The sequence below is a fragment of the Macaca fascicularis genome, chromosome 1, assembly GCF_037993035.2.
Source record: "Macaca fascicularis isolate 582-1 chromosome 1, T2T-MFA8v1.1".
Classification (NCBI taxonomy): Eukaryota; Metazoa; Chordata; class Mammalia; order Primates; family Cercopithecidae; genus Macaca; species Macaca fascicularis.
The window spans coordinates 58,369,193-58,384,521 of record NC_088375.1 but is presented as its reverse complement, the minus strand read 5'-3'; positions in this window follow the sequence as shown (position 1 = coordinate 58,384,521).

Below are 15,329 nucleotides of genomic sequence, written 5' to 3'. Positions count from 1 at the left end.
CTAAGCATCCCTGTATAGGTAATTTCTTAGTGTGGTCTCCACCCAAAGGAAAGAAAGACGTTCTACAAAGAGTGTATGAACCCGCAGGATTCTGGCTCGCTCTCTGCTTCTAACTGCTGAGTGGTAAGTATGTTTGATTTCAAGGGAACAAGGATAAGGCAACTAGTAAGGTCCCAGGGTGCAGTGGCAAAAGTGCATTGGGAGGCTAAAAGAAGCTTTAGCACAATACTTATGTATACTAAATGCCTTAAAAGTGTTCATAATAATTACTAGAGAAAAGGGCAGTTTTTTCACTAGACTCTAACTTGTTTATAAATAAAAGTGGCATGGCCAGAAAAACAGCATTTACAGGATATGTAGTTTTGTGTGTGTGTGTGTGTTTTTTTTTGAGATAGCATCTCACCCTGTCATCCCATACTGGAGTGCAGTGGCGTGATCATGGCTCACTGCAGCCTTAACCTCTCAGGCTCCAGCAATCCTCCCACCTCAGCCTCCCAAGTAGCTGGGACCACAGGCATACACCACCACACCCAACTAATTTTTTTATTTTTTGAAGAGACAAGGTCTCACTATGTTGCTCAGGCTGGTCTCAAACTCCTGGCCTCAAATGATCCTCCTGCCTCTGCCTGTCAAAGTTCTGGAAAGGAGACTATTATTTTAACAAAAATAATAATATTTGAGAGACTATAGTAATGCAAAAAAATATATTAGCTATAATATAACCCCACTGGTTTACTTAATTTGCTGGCAGTCTGGCTTCTGTTCCCACGACTGTACATACATGATCTTCCAGTGGTCTCTGTGGACCTTCTTAAACCGCATGTTCTGCCAGCTCTCACTTTAAATTTTTTTATTGCATTGGTCATTGTGGGCCACTCTTCCTCAAACCCTCACTTTCTTAAGGCCAGGTGATGAGATAGAGGTGGAGGAAAGAGCAGAGAGTTAAGAGCAGTTGCATATGTCAAATACCCAATAGGGCAGAAGCTGGCTATCAGCGCCCTTCCCCTTACTTCCCTCTCGCCACACAATCTTCAAGCTCCTCTTACTGGTTCTTCCTGCCTCTCTGAATCTTGACTTCTGCTTCTCATTCCTTAAGAGCTTTCTTTTGGCAAGTTCTTCCTTGTCTCACATGTCTGCTCTTCTGTTGTCTGGGGTGCAGCAATGCAGTGGTTTCCTCAATTATGTATTTTACAGACCAGAACATTAAACTTTTTAAAAAAATTGGTCCTAGTGTTGCCAGTATTTTTTTCCCAATTAAAGATGTTATTTTTAAAAAGCTACCACCTATCATTAGTTCATGAAAGAAAAAACGTGTAGTACTAAACAAGACAGAAGGACTTACTCTCTGAATAAGAGACCATTCTTTCCAAGAAAGGACACTAATGTACTATATTATAAAATTGTAAATAATAGATTTTTGTGAGAATTACCATACAGTTTAAAATTTTAACTAGCTAAGAAAACTAATCACATACACTCTCAGACATTTGTTTTACAGTAACTGTATTATATGATAAAAATACTGAATTGGTTGCTTTATTGCCAGATAGAAACAAACATTTTTTTTTTTTTTTTTTTTTTTTTTTTTGAGATGGAGTTTTGCTCTTGTTGCCTGGGCTGGAGTGCAATGGAATGATCTTGGCTCACTGCAGCCTCTGCCTCCCAGATTCAAGTGATTCTCCTGCCTCAACCTCCCAAGTAGCTGGGATTACAGGCAGGTGCCACCACGCCCAACTAATTTTTGTATTTTTAGTAGAGACAGGGTTTCACTACGTTGGTCAGGCTGGTCTCGAACTCCTGACCTCAGGTGATCTGCCCACGTCAGCCTCCCAAAGTGCTGGGATTATAGGTGTGAGCCACCATGCCCAGCCAACAAACATATTTTATATATCAAACACCTTAAGGAGTGGCTTTTAGGTTCTGGAATATTCAGTGCCACTTTATGAGATACTTTTAATGCCATTCTGTTAGTGTTTCTAATACCAAGCACATTTTTTATTTTGTTTATTTTTATTTTATTTTTTTTAGATGGAGTCTCACTCTGCTGTCCAGGCTGGAGTGCAGCAGTTCTATCTCAGCTCACTGCAACCTCCGCCTCCCAGGTTCAAGTGATTCTCCTGCCTCAGCCTCCCAAGTAGCTGGGACAGGCACATACCACCATGCCCATGCCCAGCCGATTTTTTTTTTTTTTTTTTTTTTTTTTTTTGAGACGGAGTCTCGCTCTGTTGCCAGGCTGGAGTGCAGTGGCGTGATCTCAGCTCACTGCAGCCTCCATCTCCCAGGTTCAAGCGATTCTCCTGCCTCAGCCTCCTGAGCAGCTGGGACTACAGGCACGTGCCACCACGCCCAGCTAATTTTTGTATTTTTAGTAGAGACGGGGTTTTACCATGTTGGCCAGGATGGTCTCCATCTCTTGACCTAGTGATCAATCCACCTTGACCTCCCAAAGTGCTGGGTTTACAGGCGTGAGCCACCACAGTGGTCTAATTTTTGTATTTTTAGTAGAAATGAGGTTTCACCATGTTGGCCAAGCTGGTCTTGAACTCCTGACCTCAGGTGATCTGCCCACCTTGGCCTTCCATGGTGCTGGGATTACAGGTGTGAGCCACCACACCTGGCCTAATTTTTGTATTTTTAGTAGAAACAAGGTTTCACCATGTTGGCCAGGCTGGTCTTGAACTCCAGGTCTCAGGTGATCCACCCACCTTGGCCTCCCAAAGTGCTAGGATTATAGGCGTGAGCCACCATGCCCAGCCCCAAGCACATTTTTTAAATCATGTTTTTTTTCAACAAGTCAAAGTGGGTTCTTTTTTTTTTTTCTTTCTTTCTTTTTTTGGTTTCATAACATCTTTACAAAGAACATTGCCGCATATTTAAACTGTGACTCACTGATTAATTTAATAAATCTAAGCTGGATCCACGATCTGTCATATTTTCCGGTAAAACTACACTATTTTCTTCTGACAGCTGAATATTATTTGGGTTGTGCCCTTCTCTGGAATTAATATCAACACATCTCTTATTGCCTTGTTATACATTCTACTCACCACAATCAATATGAAGTTTACTCCATAAACAGAGGTATGGTACAAGAGGTACAGTGTCATCCAAGGTGACTTTCCTGGCAGCCACCAGTAAACTGACTCCGGACAGATAGGACTCTTTTGTTGTCGCCAAGGCATACTTACAATGACCTCAGAGGCTCTAGGGCCACGGTATGAAAACCAACCAATGGATAATTAAGTAAACACAGTTCTCTTGTTCTACTATTAGTGTGAGAATGTATTTTATATTTTATAATGTGTTGCATGTGTGATGATATAGGACAGAATTACAAACAAAGCATAAGACGAGTGTTTATGTTTGTAATGTTTACAAATAGTATCTTACAAATAAATTTTAGCTTTGAAAACTTTGCACATCAACTTTACGTTCCTCATTTCATCGCAGAAAGACCACTTGGCAAAGCTGTTTGCAAATAACTGGGTTCCGTTTACAGCTCTACCATTTTTGTTTTTTTAATTAGGGCAAATTACTTACTTCTCTAATCTGTAGCTTTGCTCAACTGTAAAATGAGAAAGTTTGCTTTAAGGTTCTCTGAGGTCTTCCCCAAATCTATACTTTCTGTGCTTCATACTTTAAAATCCCTATCTCCATGTCTAGAATTTGCTTCAGAATAATACAGGGTGAGGACTGTGGATGAAACAAGATTGGTCAAGAGTTTATCATTATTAAAGTCAGATGATGGGCCATGGAAGTCCATTACTATTTGATTTACATTTGATGTATTTGAAATATTACATGATAAAAACATATATACACATAAAATCTCCAATCCCATCCTTTTGCTTATGCCCTAGCTCCTTTCTACTGATCTATCTAGCTAGCTAGCTAGCTAGCTAAATAGCTAGCTAGCTATAGTTGAAGATATATATCTTTAACTTTTCACTGAACTTTTTGGCTCAAAATCAGCATTTCCAAAGCCAAATTTATCATCTTCCTTACGGAAAGCCTAGTTCCTCCTTTCTGCCTTCCCTATTGCCTATGGTGCTACCACGCCCCCAGTCCTGCTCATTCAAAGCCCTGCCATCATCACTGACTCATTTCTGTTCCTAATCTCCATATCTGCTTAGTCATGAAGTCGTATCTGTATTTTTTCAAAATGTCCACATTTTCATGCTGGTACTGAAGCCCAAGACTTCATCACTTCAAAATATTAGCCCCTTCCACTCAATATTGCTCTAATCCAGAGGAGAATATTTTCCAAGTAAAATATCACTACAGTAAGTCCTCATTTCATGTCATTGATAAGTTCTTGGAAACTGTGACTTTAAGTGAAACGACATGTAGCAAAAGCAATTCTACCACAGGTTAACTGATATAAACAAAGAGTGAAGTTCCTATGGCATATTCCTGGTCACGAAAACATCACCAAACTTCTAAATAAAGAACAAAGCACTTCTGATATTAAACATTGAAAGCTCATCCCAGCAGCCCAGGGGGCCAGGTGGGAACCCACCCTGGACAGGCCATCATCCTTCGCAGGGAGCACTCATACCCACACTCCACTCCCATGCAGGGAACATTTACCCACACTCCACTGGCATGCAGGGAAGAGCACCCACTTACACTCCACTCCCATGCAGGGAGCACTCACATACTCACACTCACATTGGGACCATATAGACATGCCAATAACCTTACATGCAAACCTTTGGGATGTAGGAGAAAACCACAGTACCCAGAGACAACCTACGCAGACATGGGGAGAACATACGAACTCCGCACAGACTGTGGCCCCAGCTGGGAATCCATTTTTTTCTCATCAACATTATGATGCAGCCAGGCATGGTGGCACAAGCCTGTAATCCCAGCACTTTGGGAGGCCAAGGTGGACAGATCACTTGAGCCCAGGAGTTTGAGACTAGCCTGGGTAACATAGTGAGACCCTCTTCTCTACAAAAAAAAAAAAAAATGCTAAAATTAGCCAGCCCTAGTGGCATGTGCCTATGGTCCTAGCTACTCACCTGAGCCTGGGAGGCCGAGGTTGCAGTGAGCTGTGATCACACTGCTGCACTCCAGCCTGGGCGACAGTGAGAACCTGTTTAAAAAACAAAACATTATAATGAAATAGCATTGAGCAAAATGATGTTATTCGGGGACCTACTGTCCTTCTCTGATGTTTCCTTACTCAGAAACCTTCAACAGCTCCCGGCTGACAGCATCATCAAATCTGAGTTCTTCCGGCTGGTGTTCAAATCCTTCCTTCTTCTCAGTGCGTTTGACAACTTTTCCCACTGCTCCCCAGGTGGCAGCATGTGCCATGGCTTTCTCCGCCCAACACCATCATTGAAGGATTAGACAGTTCACTAGAACTTCCATGAACACATTCACAGTACAGATAATTAACTACTGGCGATCAGGGACTGATATGTCCCCGACAAGTTCTCAAACATCCAACATATCTAAAGGAAAGCAGAGTCCGCTAAGAGAAGGGTGATTTTAACTAGGGAGGGAATGTTTTTAAATTTTTTTTTTCTATTTTTGAATCCTGGTGATATTTGCATTGGAACAGAGGATTTTAAGGGCTGAGAGTCAGGAGATAATAGTAAAATGAACCCTGAAACCAGGGCAGCATTTTAGAACTGAAAAAGCTGCTGTGGCATATGAGTTAGGCAACCCAGTGCATTCAATTAAATGTAGTGCTTCACGGAGAGGACATTAGGGCATTTATAAACAAGCGTCATGATTTTTTATTTTGTTTTTGTTTTTGTTTTTTTGAAATTAAGTCTCTGTCACCCAGGTTGGAGTGCAATGGCATGATCTCTGCTCACTGCAACCTCTGCCTCCCGGGTTCAAGCGATTCTCCTACCTCAGCCTACCAAGTAGCCAGAATTACAGGTGGGCGCCACCACACTCGGCTAATTTTTGTATTTTTAGTAGAGATGGGGTTTCACCATGTTGGCCAGGCTGGTCTTGAACTCCTGACCTTAAGTGATCCACCTGCCTCGGCCTCCCAAAGTGCTGGGGTTACATGCATAAGCCACCACTCCCAGCCGAAGTGTCATGATTTTTATGACATTTTACACAATTAAGCAGTTTATGACTTTCATCAATGCAAAAATGTAAATACAGAAAATTCCTAATTGAAACATCATTTTATATAAATGTGTGTGTGTGCATGTACATACACACTCACACACAGAAATTATCTTTGGAAGGACAGTAAGGCAAATGTGGTAGCCTATGGAGAGGAGAGCGCTGGGAGATGTTCACTAAATGTCCTTTTAAAATAATGAGCATAATGAGCAGATTTCATATTCATTTATTTATGAATAAATAAATATTATTCAATTTCTTTTAAATTCTTTTGGATTTGAGGGTGAAGGAAAAGTGTGGAAGTTTGTGTGTGTATTTTTGTGCAAGTAGTTATACTTTAATTTTATTCTATGGAGAAAGATAGCAGTGTGTTAAGAAATTAGTTTGTAGCCTGAGCAACATAGCGAGACCCTGTCTTTACAAAAATTTAAAAAATCAGCTGGGTGTGGTAGACTGCACCTATAGTCCTAGCCACTCAGGAGATTGAGGTTGGGAGGATCGTTTGAGCCCAGGAGGTCAAGGCTGCAGTGAGCTGTGTTTGAGGCATTGCGCTCCAGCCTGGGTGATAGAGCAGGAGACCCTATCACAAAAAAAGAAAAGAAAGAGAGAAAAAGGTGGTGGGAGAGAGAGAGAGAGAGAGAGAAGAAAGAAAAAGAAAGAAAGAGAGAAAGAGAGAGAGAGAGAGAGAAAGAAAGAAAGAAAGAAAGAAAGAAAGAAAGAAAGAAAGAAAGAAAGAAAGAAAGAAAGAAAGAGAAAGAAAGAAGAAAGAAAGAAAGAAAGGAAGGAAGGAAGGAAGGAAAAGAAAGAAAGAGAAGGAAGAGAGAGGAATTAGTTTGTATACTTGAACTCTCATTAATAGATATTAAATAGTACATGTAAAATTATAAATCATTCAAACCTCTAGAAAATTAAAATAATTGGCTGGGCATGGTGGCTCACGCCTATAATCCCAGCACTTTGGGAGGCCAAACTCCTGATGTCAGGAGTTTGAGACCAGCCTGGCCAACATGGTGAAACCCTGTCTCTACTAAAAATACAAAAATCAGCAGGGTGTGGTGGTGCCCGCCTGTAATCCCAGATACTCGGGAGGCTGAGGCAGGAGAATTGCTTGAACTCGGAAGGCAGAGGTTGCAGTGAGCTGAGATTGCACCACTACACTCCAGCCTGGGCAACCAAGCAAGACTCTGGCTCAAAAAAAGAAAAAAGAAAAGAAAAGAAAAAGAAAATTAAAATAATTTACTTTAATGCTGTTGGAGAGGTGTTGGGTCATGATGCATTTTTGACTTTTTTTAAAAATGAGAGATCATTGTAAATGATTTAAGGATTCATATGAAGGCTTAAAGAAAGACCCAGACTAAAGGTGTCCTGGATACATCAATCCAGGAACTGAGGAATCAGTAGTGGCTCCAAGGTGAAGAAGGTCTAATAGCTTAGAATACTCCTGCCATCTTCTCCTAGCATTCAGTGTGTACTGAAGATAATAGGTTCTGATTGAGCTGTATGCTTCCTTTTAAGAAAATCTATAAAGAGGATTCTCAGGATTTCAATTTCCTGTATGTGTAATTGAAGCTTCCATAGCTTTTCTTGATTAATCTTTGAGTGTGGTTTTAATCTTGGATACATAGTACTTTCAAATAACTAATTAAGTTATTAATTTCCATTTTGTTTTGCAAAAATATTAGTTTTCCAGTTTAATTTAGTAACCAAAAGCCTAGATAGACTTTGTGAGACCAATGAACTCAATAGATTTGTTTAAAAAAAAAAAAAAAAAACAGCCAGGTGCAGTGACTCATGCCTGTAATCCTACTACTTTGGGAGGCTGAGGCAGGTGGACCACGAAGTCAGGAGTTGGAGACCAGCCTGGCCAACATGGTGAAACCCCGTCTCTACTAAAAATACGAAAATTAGCTGGGCATGGTGGCAGGTGCCTGTAATCCTAGCTACTCAGGAGGCTGAGGCAGGAGAATCATTTGAACCCGAGAGGTGGAGGTTGCAGTGAGCTGAGATCTAGCCACTGTACTCCAGCCTGGGCGACAAGGCGAGACTCTGTCTCAAAAAAAAAAAAAAAAAAAAAAAATACAGATATCAACTGCACATGGTGGCTCACACCCGTAATCCCAGCACTTTGGGAGGCCAAGGCAGTGTGCAGATTGCTTGAGCTCAGGAGTTCAAGACCAGCCTGAGCAACATGGTGAAACCACACCTCTACAAAAAATACAAAAATTAGCCAGGCATGGTGGCACACACCTGTAGTCCCGGCTACTCAGGAAGCTGAAGTGAAAGGATCACCTGAGCCTGGGAGGTCGAGGCTGCAGTGAACCGAGATCATGCCACTGCACTCCAACCAGGGTGACAGAGTGAGACTTGGTCTTAAATAAAATAAAATAAATAAATAAACAAGATACCTGCATCAGTTAGATATATACCTATAATAACCACTTATTCCAATACCAAAATATAGACATAATCTTACAGAAGATTTGTTTTTCCTGATATTTAAATGCATTCATGTGATTGGTCTTTCACAGGTTTAAAATCAATCATATCAGTTATATATTTAGTAGATTGCCAGAAATCCAGACCATATTATTGCTGCATAGGACTTGTATAGATAGGCTATGATGGTAACATCTTGGGATATTCAGACCTTATGATCCTTAGTGTCCATGATTAACATATGCAAAGGTCTTTTACAGAAAGTCAAATTTCTTTATAGATCTGAAAGTTTCAGACAGCTTTTGAAAGCAGAGACCGTGTCTCTGCAGCTTACTTGAGCTTTCATTCTCATCTTTTCTAAACTCGAGAAAATGCTAGTCACCGGAGGGTTCTGGTTAATTGCATTTAATTTTTTAGTCTCTACAAAAGCTAACCAGGAGAAGGTAGAAGAGGTAGGGCTAGAGTTAGAGATAAAGATTGGACACATGAGAGCAAGTTCACAGAGCTGCTGGGCAGTATGTGAAGAGTGCCGCCTGGCACTCTTCTGCAAGAGTTGTGCAATGAGGTGTCTGCAAGTTTTGGGGTGTTTGTGAGAATGCAAAGAGGTGAACGTTGTGATAGGAGTTAACCCCTCACAGCATTTGGCGTCTTTGGCAGCAATGCCATGACTAGGAGCTAGGACAGCTAGGATTTGGTGTTTGGTTTCCTCCTGGCCTCTCTGAGCTCCTTGGTTACAGCCCTGTATGCCCTCACCATGTATATTCATGGTGCATCCTGGCCTGCTGAACACAGCACAGAACACTGGTGAGTCCCTGTAGTTGGTGGTGAGTGTGGGTGTGCATGGGAGGGCAGACATTTGACAATAAGTAAGAAAAAAGTGATGACATTTATCATGATTTCATGAGCATCAAGACTTCATTTTTGTGCTCATTAGGTCTTTATTTCACGAAAGGAAGAAAAATCTCATAAATAAATACAAAAATTTTTATTCAGTTGAAAGATTAAGTAGCCAGTTACCATAAAGTTTTATGCTTTGTCGGAGAAACACTATTTTATTATATTATTTCATTTAAAATAAGTATGCTAAATAGTAAAATGGTAATTATGAAAATGAAACTGTGAATTTCATAAAACTGTTAATAATAGCAAATAATCATTAGTTAAGTATTTAGGGGACCAGTTCCCTAAATACTTTTAACAATATGAAATGAAAATAATGGTATAATTATTTTTAAAATAATATAGTCAATGAAAGTAGAAGGTGAGTAAAGAAACAAAGGTCAAAGAAGGTAAGACCATAAAGCAATGAACCAAACTAAATGAGGATGACTGATACTTTTTTTGATTATTATTTTTTTTACTAACACTAATAGTTAAGGAAAAACAAAAATATACAGTTAGATGGAGCTGCAATGGATTGACGAAGGTTGAAGTAATCGCACTCTCTTGGTCTCTGGTTATTATCCACAATTTAAAGCTACTGGAGAAGCTAATGATTAAATTACTTCTAAGACAATAGACTTAGAATTCCTTTCTTACTAATTAATAGACAGTGTTTCTCTGACAAATGAAAAGGAGCTATTGTAGATCAGAAATCATTTAGTGCTTCTTTAAGGAACAAAATAATAGCTCAAACTTTTAAACTGTTTAACAAAGGTAATGAATAACACTGCTGTAACGTTTCCTGGGTATCAGGCAGTGTTCTAACTCCTTTTTTTTTTTTTTGAGATGGAGGCTCACTCTGTCACCCAGGCTGGAGTGCAGTGGCACAATCTCCATTCACTGCAACCTCCGCCTCCCAAATTCAGGCGATTCTCCTGCCTCAGCCTCCCAAGTAGCTGGGACTACAGGCACACGCCACCATACACGGCTATCTTTTGTATTTTTACATAAGATAAAAGGCCTCAGCCTTCCAAAGTGCTGGGACTACAGGTGTGAGGCACTGTGCCTGGCCTGTTCTAACTACTTTTGATGAGTAATTTGTTTAATTCTGACAAAAGCTCTATGAAGTAGATACCATTTTAAATCATCATTTTACAGATTTCAGAAGGGTTACCTAAGGTGCCCAAGGTAAGTGGCAGAGCCAGGATTCAGACCTAGGCAGTCTGGCCTTTGCACCTGTGTATAGAACCACTTCCCTGTGCTGAGTTTTGGTAGAGATAGGACAACATATACGTTCCTTCCTCTGTATTTTGGGTATTCCCATTTCTTCTCAAAGCAGGCACTGTATCCTCTGTCCAAAAACAGAACGTCTGGGGCCAGAGAGACCACCTGGCCACTTTTCCCTAGAGAGGGAAAGTATGAATGTGCATGACCGACTGGCAGCCCACAGACCCATTGGCGGGCTAGGACCAGAGCCCAAGGAAAGCGAAATTCTGTAATACTTGGCAATATGTGGAAAGCATCCTTAAAACTGAATTCAATTTTTTTTTTTAAAGATGGCGTTTTCGCTCTTATTGGCCAGGCTGGAATGCAGTGGCATGATCTCGGCTCACTGCAACTTCTGCCTCCCAGATTCAAGTGATGCTCCTGCCTCAGCCTCCCGAGTAGCTGGGATTACAGGCACATGCCACACCACAGCACCTGGCTGATTTTTTTGTTTTTAGTAGAGACGGAGTTTTGCCATGTTGGCCAGTCTGGTCTCGAACTCCTCACCTCAAGTGATCCACCCATCTAGGCCTCCTAAAGCCCTGGGATTACAGGCATTAAGCCACCGTGCCCAGCCAAAAATTGAATTCTAGATTGATTGATTTTTTTTCCCCTAAAATATTAGGAAGAGAATAGTTATGGACACTTGATCTAGGTTTTCTCATTCTCTTTGTTGATATATAATTCAGAAATTTATAAATATTAAACTCTCAGTTGTGACAAATTAGATTACTATTCAGCAAATAGCCATTTCCTTTTTCCTACACCTTCTTGCTCCACTGACTTTGGGCTTGGCCAATGGAATGAAAGCAAATGTGTTAAGAGCAGAGGTTCTAAATGATCTTGCTCCATGTAGCCACTGCCCCTTCAACCTGATCCCAGAAAGAAGGACTCATGAAGTCGACCTGAATCTCACCAGCAGCCTGAAATAGAGCCACCCCAGCCAACTCGCAGACCTGTGACCAAGGAAGTGAATGTTACCAGAAGCCATTGAAATTTTGGAGGTGTTTGTTATGCAGCATTATTGTAGCAGAAACCTGACTACCATGGAAATCTTTATAGTGGTAGAAAAAGGAAGTCACGTTTACTAACAACTTACATATGCCAACTGGTTTATATTCATTAACCCATATAATCCTTACAACAACCCCATGTGGTAGGAACTATTACTATCCCATTTTACGGATGAGAAGACTGAGGCACAGAAGGGTTAAGTAACTTCCCCAAGATTGCATTCCGGGTATAGTAAAACATGGATTTAAATTCAAGTCTATATAAATATAAAACGTGTGCCTTTTTCCCCACTACTACCTCATATAAGTTTGCATGATTCTTTATTTTATTATATATATATATTTTTTGAGACAGAGTTTCACTCTGTTGCCCAGGCTAGAGTGCAGTAGTGTGATCATGGCTCACTGCAGCCTCGACCTCCCAGGCTCAAGCAATCCTTCCACCTCAGCCACCTGAGTAGCTTGAACTACAGGTGGATGGTACCACACCTGGCTAAATTTTTAATTTTTTTTTTTTTTGTAAAAACAGGGTCTGACTATGTTGCCTAGGCTGGTCTCAAACGCCTTGCCTCAAGCAATTCTCTCCTCTTAGCTTTAGTGCTGGGTTTACAGGCGTGACCCACCGTGCCTGGCCCTACATGATTATTTGAATCCCAGGTATAAAACAAGAATGTTTAAAATAAAAATTATGGCTGGGCACAGTGGCTCATGCCTGTAATCCCAGCACTTTGGGAGGCTGAAGCGGGCAGATCACAAGGTCAGGAGTTCGTGACCAGCCTGGCCAACACGGTGAAACCCCGTCTCGACTGAAAATTCAAAAATTAGCCGAGTGTGGTGGTGCACGCCTGTAATCGCAGCTACTTAGTCATGAGGCTGAGGCAGGAGAATCACTTGAACCCGGGAGGCGGAGGTTGCAGTGAGCCGAGATTGCACCACTGCACTCCAGCCTGGTGATAGAGCGAGACTCCATCTCAAAATAAATAAATAAATATAAAATAAAATAAAAATTATTTAAAATAATACACAAATCAGTATTCTTATTCCAACAATAATAAAATATTTTAAAAGGAAAATAACACCAAAGAGAAGATGAAGCATTCGATTTTACATGTTCAATGTTAAACATTATAAGAATAGAGACTGGTGGCAATTGCAACAAGCTATTAGAATTCAGACACCAGTAGCTATATCTGAGGAGTTAAAATGTTTCTTCGTGGGCATTATTAAAAACCAAATAAACCTGGGAGGGCTGTTTTCAAGTTTCTAGGAACAAGAAACAAAGGGTTTATTCTATTCTGTAATTCTTATGACAAACTATACCTACTTGTCTGGAGAGTTATTCATGCTTTTGTTCGTCCAGACCGGCCTTGGGTCAGAACCCGCTCAGCAAGTGACCCAGATGCTGTGGTAGACAAAGTCTGTGACATATGGTTTCTGCCCTCAAAAGACTTAAAGTCTCACTGGGAAGCCCCGAAGTGGGTTGAAGCATATTGGGTCGCTCTTCAACCTGCTCCCGTTTATTTTTGGTGGAGGGTGATAGTGGAAGGCAAAATGCCCAAGCTACGGGAGATGCTGACCACAAGGGGCCCTTTCTTCAGTTTTCCCTCAGCTGCCACCACAGCACTTTTTCCACTCTTTTCAGAGGCAGTGAGGGAACAGGTCTGTCTGCATTCCTTGCTGTCCAGTCCCATGGGGAGGGTGAAAGAAAGAGAAAGATGGGGGCAGCAGGGACCCTGGCTTCCCAAGGACTGTGACCATTTCTCCTCAGAGCTCTTCACACCTTGGCAGTGGATGGAGAGCCAAAGCAACCTTGGCACCTTCCTTTCTTGTTCTGTGCCCATTTCCCTTCATGCAGTGCCATCCTCTCCCCCCCCCCCCCCCCCCCGGAGGCTGGCGCTCTCCTGCTGTGGCCTGACTGCCTAAACCCAAGCCCCTCCTCCAGGTCTGCTTTCCTCGTCAGCACCACTGCCCCACACCATGTCCTCCGATTCCTCATGATTAAAGTTTGCTCTCACTCCCATCATTCTGTACTGTAACTTCGGCAAAATGGCTTCCTTTTTTTTTTTTTTTCCTGTTTTTGTTTTTTTCTTGAAGGAACAATTAAATGTCCTATTAGATAAATCATAAATGGTGGGATTTCAGGAACCAAGAAATATGAAATGATAATAGCTAAATGTATAATGCTATGTGTCAGGCAAATGTACTATCTCATTGAATCCTCATAACAACCCAGTGAGATAGGCACTATTATTATGCCAATTTTACAGATGAGGAAACTGAGGCACAGAGAATTTAGTTAAGTTGCCCAATGCCAGGCAGCTAATAAGCGGTGGAGCTGGAATTCAAGCCCAGGCAATGTGCCCTGGAGCCTCACCCTTAACATCTACGTGAAAGAGGCGAGAGATATTTCTGGTGTGTTTTCATGGCAGCCCACAGACCATATCTCTTGGGTGACACTATTGCCATCCAAAGCCTGACCAAAGTCTTGAGATCAAACCTTAAGTGACGAACATCGCCTAATGCTGTCTACTTGAGGAGAATGAGTACAGACAATGATGAAAGCCAAGGAACCCTGGTTCTGGTTCTAGAATGTACCTGACATTATTTTGTTCAACCCCATCAGTTCCCACATGAAGAAATAGAATCAAAGAAGTTTAACTGATTTGACTGGGCCTCCTGACACTTGTTCTGTGACCTGAAAGTGCCAGCCAGTCACCTTCCCCTTCCCCACCTCCACTGTAAAATCAGTTTGCCAAATTATATTGATCCTCAACCTCAAAATGTCTGTCACAGCAATGGCCTTGTTTCTGCCCCTGATGCCAGTCAGGTTGCTCATTACTTCACACTTGTCCCAGTACCTTCTCTGACCTCCCTGCCTGCGTCTCTTTCCCCATCCCTCTCTTTCTCATAACCATGCACAACTGTCTGGTCATCTTCCTCAAAGCCTCGCTTTTACAAAACTTGAATGCAAACCTAGGGTACAAAGGCCTGGATTCAAATCCCGATTTACCATTCTGTCACTGAACAGACACAGCCATTGAGGTTAAACACAAAAACAGGTGAGGTGAGACCACAGAGGTTTAAAAGCTCAGCTCGCGTCACTGAACGGGACAGAGGCATCAACCTACAGCATTGGGCCAAGCTAGCAACCTGGATAAGTCAAAATTAGTACTGAGAGACTTGTGAGTTATGAAACCCAGCAGTCTTATCTTTGTTCTGAGCACAGTCGGTGGTGGGGAGACAGAGGGCCACATGGAGGGGGTGGGCGGGATGGTGGGGAGAAAGGGAATCCCCACATCCGCTGCCTACTGCACTTCTCAATGAAAACTTCTCCCCTCCCTAGAAATAGAAGCAGAAATGAAACTTTAGCCAGAGCCAAGAGTTATAGCAGGGCAGGAAGACCAGAATTAGGAGAAAACTCTATCTATGAATATGAAAAACAGCCTGCCCTCTTTACAACTCCAAGGCATTGAGTAGAGACAGCAAGGGAGCTTAGCTCAGAGGAGCCAGGACCAGGCAGCCTGCATTCAGGTGCGCACCTACCACCCCAGAAAAGCAAGACCTCTGTCCTCAATGTGCCATTCTAATTACTCCATGCTACGTACCTTTAAAACAAAGGGAGAATGGAGTTTA